General features: G+C 39.4%; 1 protein-coding gene across 4 annotated transcripts in view; it reads left to right on the forward strand.

The window, feature by feature from the left end:
* The window catches only part of kiaa1549la (KIAA1549-like a), a 106,520-nt gene extending 103,075 nt beyond the window's left edge, over positions 1-3,445 (forward strand). For all 4 annotated transcript variants that reach the window (XM_054775925.1, XM_054775926.1, XM_054775927.1 and 1 more), the window contains one exon: positions 817-3,445. The gene's annotated coding sequence lies outside the window, so the exon portion shown is untranslated. The remainder of the gene's footprint in view (positions 1-816) is intronic.
* Positions 3,446-8,802: the final 5,357 nt, after the last annotated feature.

Raw genomic sequence — 8,802 nt, forward strand, 5'->3', positions numbered from 1 at the left:
TGATTGTTTCCGAAAACACTCTGTGGCAGCGAGATCAACATGGACACCACCTTCATGTTTTGCTATGATTTATTTCTTGAATTCATTAGCGTTTGTCACCTCAAATCTCTGCTTTTGTTTTGATTACAACCTAAAACAACCTAAAATGGAGACGTAGAAAGTTGCAAGTGCCAGCATTTTGATACAGAAGGTGAAAAACATGCAAGAATTCAATCGAAGAAATAACTCAGCACAATACAAAGGTGGTGTCCGTGTTGTTCCCGCTGCTACATCGTGTCTTTGTCTCACGCCTTCAATGAAGGTAAAACTGCACCTTTTGGAGTGGCATTTTATTGTGGGCAGCCTATCTGTGCAATAATCACGCTGTCTGTCTATCTCGGAACAAGAGAAGTGCTCACAAACACAGATTTGTGAGCAATATGTGAACGAAATAGGCCTTTTGTGTACAAAGAAAAAGTTTTAGCTCTTTTGTTTTCACCAAAGGTAGGCGCTAACAAGTCTTTACATAGCTTTTATATTTTTGTTTGAGTGTAGTAAAACAAAAATATGAAAACAATCTGACGTAATCTCTCAAAATCTTTAAAAAGGCGTGAGTCCGTATAGCGTAATAATAGATAATCCTGCTTTTCAACCTTTTTTTTAATGAACGATTGCAAATGACAGCATTGCCACTGCGGCATGTACAGTAAGGGATTTGCGCTGACATTAAGTCCATACGGGGAAAAGCTTGCTTCTGAGTAAACGTACAGTTATGAACCAAATGTATTTGTTTAGAACACCGTTAAGAGTCTTACATTGTCACTATCTCTCCCACAGGTGTTTGTTTTGGTGGGAAGATGGCCTCCCTCTCTTTCCGGTTCCTGTCTGAATTTGTCCTGTTCAAGTGGAGGATCCCTCGCTTGCACATCTTCCTATTTTCTGCTGGACCTTCAGCCCTGACGCTTCTTCGCCCCACTTTGTCTGAAACTCCTCTGTCCTGTACGGCCCCCCTCACACGGTCAGAGATCTTTTTGCTCACCAACAGCCATATTTCTCTGCTCCCTGAGCCCCTGACCTCACTGGGCCCACTGAGTCCACAACTTCTATATCCTGGCTCCTGTGTGGTGAGCACTGTACAGCAAAAAGATCCTCATCCTACTGTACCGTACGGCGCTTCAATAGCGTGAAGCTGTGCCTCTCACAACAGACGCAATGTGACCGGCCCGTCTTCGGTCACCATAACTGCCACCTGCCCAGCACGAGACAGCACATGCCGCAATATCATCAGTCTCGTCGAGCCCCAGCACAGATCAGTATTCTGGTCCACTATTAAACTGGCCCACACAGGACTGGGCCATCCTGGGCTTGACCATGAAGTCCACCATCAAACCAAGAAAGCTGGACTGATATGAAACTGTGCTTTTCTTTTTTTTCTTTTTTCGGAAGAATCTAAATGTCTGTGTAAACCTTTTGCCACTAGTTATTGTGTAATTTAAACTGAAGTGAGAAAAAGTGAAAGAAACCAGAAAAAAAAAATCTAACTATCTTGTATGTCTAAAATTTTTGGTTCTAGATGTGTGCTTTCGTCTTTACATTTGTGCATTGACTACTGTAAAAAAAACAAACTAAAAAAGTGAGTTTTTTCTTTCACTCACCACCTTTCAAAGCAAAAAAAAAAAAATGAATACAGAAACATTTCTGTACTTTCTTTACCGTTTTCTTTCATTTGATTGAACAGAGAGGAAAAAAAGGAATCACTCACATGTTTGTCAGTCATTTGCTTATGATATTTTGTCTGTGAAACATGAGGCAAACATGGGTGCAAACTCTCACTGGTATGGGAGTCGTTTCTCGGCCCTCAGCGACTGAAACCCAAGTATGTTTTTTTTTGTTTTTTGTTTTTTTTTTAAGAAAATGAATGATTTACTTGAAAGATGTCATGATGACGCTTGATTTTGGGTCATTTAGGTCTTAAACAGGGGAGCAGTTAAATGGATATTTAGTCACTGCACTAAGTACTGCTGCTCGAGTTACCTCGAGGTACTGGGCAAGCGGTATATGTACCATTTTCATGTACTTCTGTATATAGCAGATGATTTATCGAAGATATTTATGCAAGTTGCGTGGGAGGGATACTTTCTTGGCATTGTTCTGATGAGTTGTTTCTTTCACTGCATTTATGATGGACTCATTGACTTTTGTGAAGGCTTTACACGTTTTCAGCAACGTCTTGTCCCATTGTATTACAAAAAAGATCATTATATGACATCATTTTTAAAAATGGTACAAAACGTGTTAAGTTCAGAGGGACATGCGGCAGGTGATGCCTGTAATGCATCTGTTTGCTGCATTTACAGCATTTCCAATGTTTGAACAAGCTGATATAGCCATACACGTCAAAATATTGCAATCTTTTGTACAAGAATGTCACAGTCTAAATATTGCCTCTCGAGAGAACTGGAAACCTTGGTACTATGTGTACTGTACAAAGAGCTCCTAATCACCGAGATGGTCACCAAAGGAGATAACAGCCATATGTATCTTTTTTTTTTTTTTTTGCCAAGTGGAAGTAAAACAGCTAATATGTACAATGTTTTTTCAGCCAATGTTACCAAAAGAGAGTATGCCTGAGACGAGGTGAGGGCTTGTGTCCACTTGAGATGTAGTATAGATATAGACAGATAAACCTTATAAAATAGTTTAACATGAAATTAGCACTTTTTAAAAAGCCTGAAAGTTGGCAGAATCAATGCAAAGATGCTATTGTATAGCATTCAATTTCTAAAAGGTAAACCTATGTAAGATCCATTTATTATTTGCACAATCATAGTATCTTTTAGCGAAACCATAACAGTTCAAACGTGTGTTCGCTTTACAATGTAAATCCTCTAAACACGCAAAACCCATTTAAAATAGAACTGATTGCATTCTAGAATCAGCCCATTGAAATCAGAAGGCAATGAAGTATTTTGTTACGCAGTATTGTTGGCCTGTGCATGATATATAAAAGACGTGGACGTTGTTGTTTGGAGCGTTTTGATCGATGCCGTTCTGCTTTGAATCATTCAAAGAATCACTAAAAAAACGACACAACATTTGAGCTCACGCAGACAGTGTTTTGTAATACAAGTTGAAGAGATTACCATCACCACTCATAAACATTTCATCTGATTTCACCGCAGAAAAAAAAAAGCTTGGAAATGGTCTTTACGAAGTTATTTTAGGACAGAGATTTAATGCAATGCTATGATGACTTAATGTGCAATGTTTGTGCTTTGTCCGGGACGTGGCGAGATGCATTTATTCAAGATGGACTACGGGATGAACTGTCTTGTTTTTTTATTTTCTTTTTTGCAGTGTCTTTATGCTGTGACGTCATGACGACATCCTGATGTTGGTGTTGCAGTGACGCCAACATAGAATGCTATTGGATGTAGTTGCAGAAAAGTTTTGGTGAATTTAAACAATAAAGATAAATTACATTTATCTTTGCTTTGGTGTGTTCCCTGTTTTGCGCAATCAACATTGGTGTACCACTAGAGGGAGCATATATACACACCATAAAGCCTCGAACTCCCATAGACTGCTCTCTTCTTGCAGTACGTGCATCTTTTTTCCAGGTTTCACATTTTAACTGTCAGTAATGAGTAATGAGAAGTTAACCGCTGTGAGCAAATTAGCAGAGAAAGACTCAAAACACAGGCAACTTTGTGGTGTGCATTCCGTTCTGTTATTATCATGATCAAAATCATCTTTATTAGTATGACAAAAACACACACACACACACACACACACACACACAAGCAACATTAAATAATAGCCTTAAGAAAAGTTTAGGTTACAAATCAGTTAAGAAAACGGCTGCAGTTTTGTGAGCTGGTTCCTGAAGCTTATTGACAAAAAATTGAAAGAGTGTTAAAGCTAATAACGAGGGGTCTCGCAATCTCGTGAGATGAAAACATGAAGACAAAAGCTGTCTCGCGGGAACAGAGCAGCCTATCACAGTGTGAGCTATGGCATCACTACTGTGAATGATAATACACGCAATATGGAAGTGAAAGTGTACGAGGCAGGATTGGAACCACACATGAAGTGCTTTGTGCACACTATAAACCTTGCAATCCAACCTACCTCTGTCTTTCACTCATCATTGGAATGCTTTTTTTTATTCAACAGCAGAAAGCAGAAGCTGTAGTAATTCTACATTTGATCAAACGTACTTAAGATTTGTCAAATCAAACACGATCGCTGCATATGAATCATATCAAAACACTCACAAAAAATTCACTACTTCCTGCTTCCGCACTATAAACATCATGGGAATTGTACTTCTTGTAATGTAAACATAAAACTACAGTAATCTACTGCAATCTACAATCTATTTTACATATCTCTTTACATAACTACATATGAACGTGAATGATTAGTAGTAGCAGCAACAACGGCCGTCATTATTTTAGCTGTCATCATTTTTAGTTTTTGTTTTGTTTTGTGGTGGAAAAAAGTTAAAAGCTTGGAAACAGTTAAAAGCATCATGCTTAGTAGGTTATGCATGGAAAGTTATACAACATTTCAAAATGTACCTGCATTTTGTGACTCAGTTAAATGAAAAAGTCTGTTTGTCCAGTCCCATATTTTGTTATTGTAGTTTTCTTAAAGGTGATGTTCTTTTTACAAGTGTTTGCTTTCTACTTTGTCAATGAATTGGAAAGGCAGGTTAGATATTGGTCTGTAGGTGGTTGTGACAGCTCATGCCTTTGCAGGGCTGCCGTGTTTATTTTCCCCCTGTTGGTATGTCTGACTATCTGTCTGGAATTTGATGCAGGTGGCACAAATCTTTCATTTCATCCAGTCAAGCTGGATGTTCTTTACTGAGTTCAGATAAGATCTGGAGCCATTACTTTGAAATCTAAATCTAAGTTTGGCTGTATCTGTGCCAGCCTTATGCTCTTCTCGCCACAATAATGCAATGCTGCATCTCAGGGGGCTTTCCGATCCATAAAGTGACAAACACTACAGTGTGTATTTTAAACACCACAGCAATTTCCATCAAACCAATAGAATAAGGACGGAGTGGGAGCTCAGTTTAAATGGGAAAGCGAACATTTAATCACAAAACTATGACACAATTGTGTTGCTCGATCATGACACTCTTAATTGTGTGTAAATATGTTGATTGTTTTTTAAAAAGGTTAATTGAATGACACATCTTTATTACACACACAAATGTAGTCGTGGGTGTATGAATATTAAAAAGGTGAATTCAATATCAAAATATAGTCAACCATTGCTGTTCAAATGTCTTTGTTTTTGTATGATTTGGTTTTTGACGAAAATGTTGCCTTGGCTCTCTTACACTATCTCTGATACTGCACAACATTGCACCCAACAAACTGCTGTATTTTACCCTTTAGTGACTAATGAATAAATTAGAGGAAAACCTTACTTCATAGACCCAATTAGTTCCCCATGAACTAGCTAAGAACCCAGAACTATGTGTGTTTGGACTGTGGGAAATGGGGCCGCAATGAAGTTCCTGGTCTTTTTTTTTGTTTTTTTTTTTAGATCGGCCGGCATAATCGAATTCCTGGTCATTTTTTAGTACTTTCTAAGTACCTATGACCCTTTAAGCGGGGTTTGGAGCGCTGAACATATCTGATTGGATGACTACTTTAAGCATTTTATGACCAGCCATCAGTTCGCATACATGAGACATGCATGAGTTAAGATTATTTGTGCATTACGTTGTAATGTAATTGGTTAAGACACAAAAGAGCAGTATTGTTGGTCAGGAATGAGTGGTAGAATGCAACACTGTGTTGTTGTTTTGCTGTGGTGTGTTTCTGTGCAGCGTTTAGGAGGAATGAGACAGCGGGACAGACACTTGGACATCTTGCAGGATGGAGAGCTCAACCTGGGCAGCAACACGATGCTGCTCCATTTAGAGGGCCTGACGACGGACATGGAGTTAAGGATCCGTGCTGAATTGAGGAGGGAATATAAGAAAATGACACTTTCGACTAATGATGCGGGGTGAGTTTCATGGCTGGTGAGGCACTGACTCCAAAGTTTACATGAAGGCCCCCCTCAGGTGTGGCAGAGAGCTGTCTGCCTTACTTTATGTCTTTTCTCCACAGTTTATTGTCCCATCAGCAAGAATAATTTGATCTGGAAATTAGCTAAATCAGTGATTTTTTTAGTTAAGAACATGCTTAATATTATTGCAATCATACAGAATATACATTTATACACAAATCAGAGGACAAATATTGATATTTATGTTATGTTATCATTATTATTTTTTGTTTTTTCATATTGACAGTAGTCAGAATGTCACTGCTTTAGACGAGGTCTACTAATGTTTTTCTACGAATGTTTTTCCTTTTAGCACACATTTCTTTTTGCACACATTTGTATTGCACAATAAACGTATCATCTTCAGTGTCTGCTCATTAATCTTGCATATCATATGTGTTTGTTCTACATTTTATACATTTTAATCTATAGGTAGTGTGGTATTGCTTAAGCACAACTGTTATTTCTAAAACGGATGATGTGTTTGGTAAGTCAGTACTGTCCAATCAAGTAAAGTCGTCATCAGCCTGATTTATATAAACGTTCCGCGGACCTTGTGCAAACACAAAACACAGGAACCTTTTAGTTCCAGAAACTACAGTATAATTACCAAGAACTAAAAGTTCCTGGACATTGTTTGAAAAGAGGCTATTGTGTTTGAGTGTCTTGCCTGCCTCCCCCATACCTCTATGTGATGTACTCTGTCTCTCCTCATTGCTGATTCATCTCACCTGCATCAGTGAAGAAGCTCACGACGCCTGGCTCCCCACCAACCCTTTGTCACATTGTTGAGCTGACTGTTGTGGCAGCTACTCTTTTGGCGAGCCTGTTTAGTCAATGCCAAACTTATTCCCTCGTGCCTCCTCGGAACCATTTGTTCCTCAGGATTCCTGGCACGCTTTTACTTTTCCTATCTTGTCTCCATGCACCACTTAAGCCTGCTTTCTCGACAGCCGACCTGTCAGTTCTATGCTCTGTTCTACAGTATACTGCCAACCTCACATCAGCCTTTTTTTTTTTAAATTAACAATACAAACAGGAATGGCAGGGAAAGAAAAATAAGGTGCACGCATTGTGGGGAAAATCAAAGAAGGTCCACATGGTTCCAAGTATTTTTGTATTTCGTCAGTCATGTTGAAAACATACAGAAATTCATAGATGATATTTTCCAGTCTCTTGTTAATTTGGTGCAAGTCTGGACCCCAGATGCAGAGGTGAGAGACAGGTGAGGCGAGTTCAGTGTTTATAAAAAAAAAAAAAAACGCAAAAGGCCTGATTGAAGCCGGTAACTACTGGAACACACCCACAAAAACAGTAGTACGGCGAATAACAGGGTTAAGCAAAGTAGCAGGGAATAGCAGCACATGTGTAACACAGGAGACCTGGAGGAATAAACCGGCGTCTCCCAGCTGGAAGCAATCAGCATAAAAAGTTTGGCAGTCATCAGCATCAGGTGCGCCCAGTAGCTCCGCCTCCAGCCGGGACCAGGGTATCTGGAAAGAAAAGAAAGAAAACAAGGTGGAGACAGGGGCACAACAACAAGAGCACGTGGAACATGACATCCCGACTTTCATTGAAGTTTGTTTTGTCTTGGCGACACTACTACAAAATGTGAATTACTTGCCTGCATTTATTTCAAAATGAAAGTAATCATAATTTGATCAATTGATTAATAATTAATCATAATTCCGTGAAATGATGTAGCACAGATGAAACAGACTTTTGACTCTTACCACACAGTCAATCAGGTCTCCCTCCTGCTCTTCAACTCCAAATGTCTGTATTTTCAGTCTTTCTCCTCTTACTCTGAGAACGGCTTCTCATACTGACCTCCACGCCAGCGATGGTTCAATTTGACTGAGGGTGAAATAGCTGTGGTGAGTATCAGAGTCGTTTGGATTTGGAAATGGAACAGAGACGCCCGTTCATGTGGACTGTTTAAAAGGGTGTTCTTTTTTGTCTCTGTCTCTGTTTTTCATGAATGATTTATTATCTTTTGAGAGTATGATTATACTGGATGTATGGAAATTAGATTGCATGCTTTGTGCTAATGTGCTACATCCTGCCTGTTTGTTCGAAATGTTCTTTCTCAGAATTTGTTGATGGACAAGCTTTTACAGAACTTGGCTTGCATGCGTTCCAATGAGAGGAAATGGCTAATGGAAAATACATTGCCTTTAATGTGGGGATTAATCTTGGCCAGTTGAAGAGAAAATACATGCATGCATCCTTGGTGTTACACACAGTGCTTCACCACTCCCCGCAACTCGGATCATCAGACCTCCGTATGTTTCTGCAGTTCATACTGCAGCTTTCCTGTCACTTCCCAACTCATTAGAAAATGAAGTCAGAAGTCAAGTGTGACATTTTATGTTATCAACATGGGGCCAATATTGATGACCTCACAGACTGAATCACCGAATAAATCAACTTCATCATTCCATCAAGGACCGTTTCCCCAACAACAACAACAAAAAACTTGCATTACAATATCAGGAAACGCTTCATTTTCAGGACAGAATCAGGCAAGCTATGCAGGATGCAGGCTAATTCTGCCACTTTGTTGGACTCTGGTACTGCAATTACCTCACAAGATGTTATTTCTTGTCTTTGAAAGTAAAACTCAGGAAACATCCAAAAACCTCCTGTCTGGTACCACAGAAATGGCTACGGACTTGTTGGACTGACATCACATTGCATGAAGGTGATGGAGAGACTAATTGTGGCCCCCCTACGACCACAGGTCAG

The sequence above is a fragment of the Dunckerocampus dactyliophorus genome, chromosome 5, assembly GCF_027744805.1.
Source record: "Dunckerocampus dactyliophorus isolate RoL2022-P2 chromosome 5, RoL_Ddac_1.1, whole genome shotgun sequence".
In the NCBI taxonomy this organism is placed as follows: Eukaryota; Metazoa; Chordata; class Actinopteri; order Syngnathiformes; family Syngnathidae; genus Dunckerocampus; species Dunckerocampus dactyliophorus.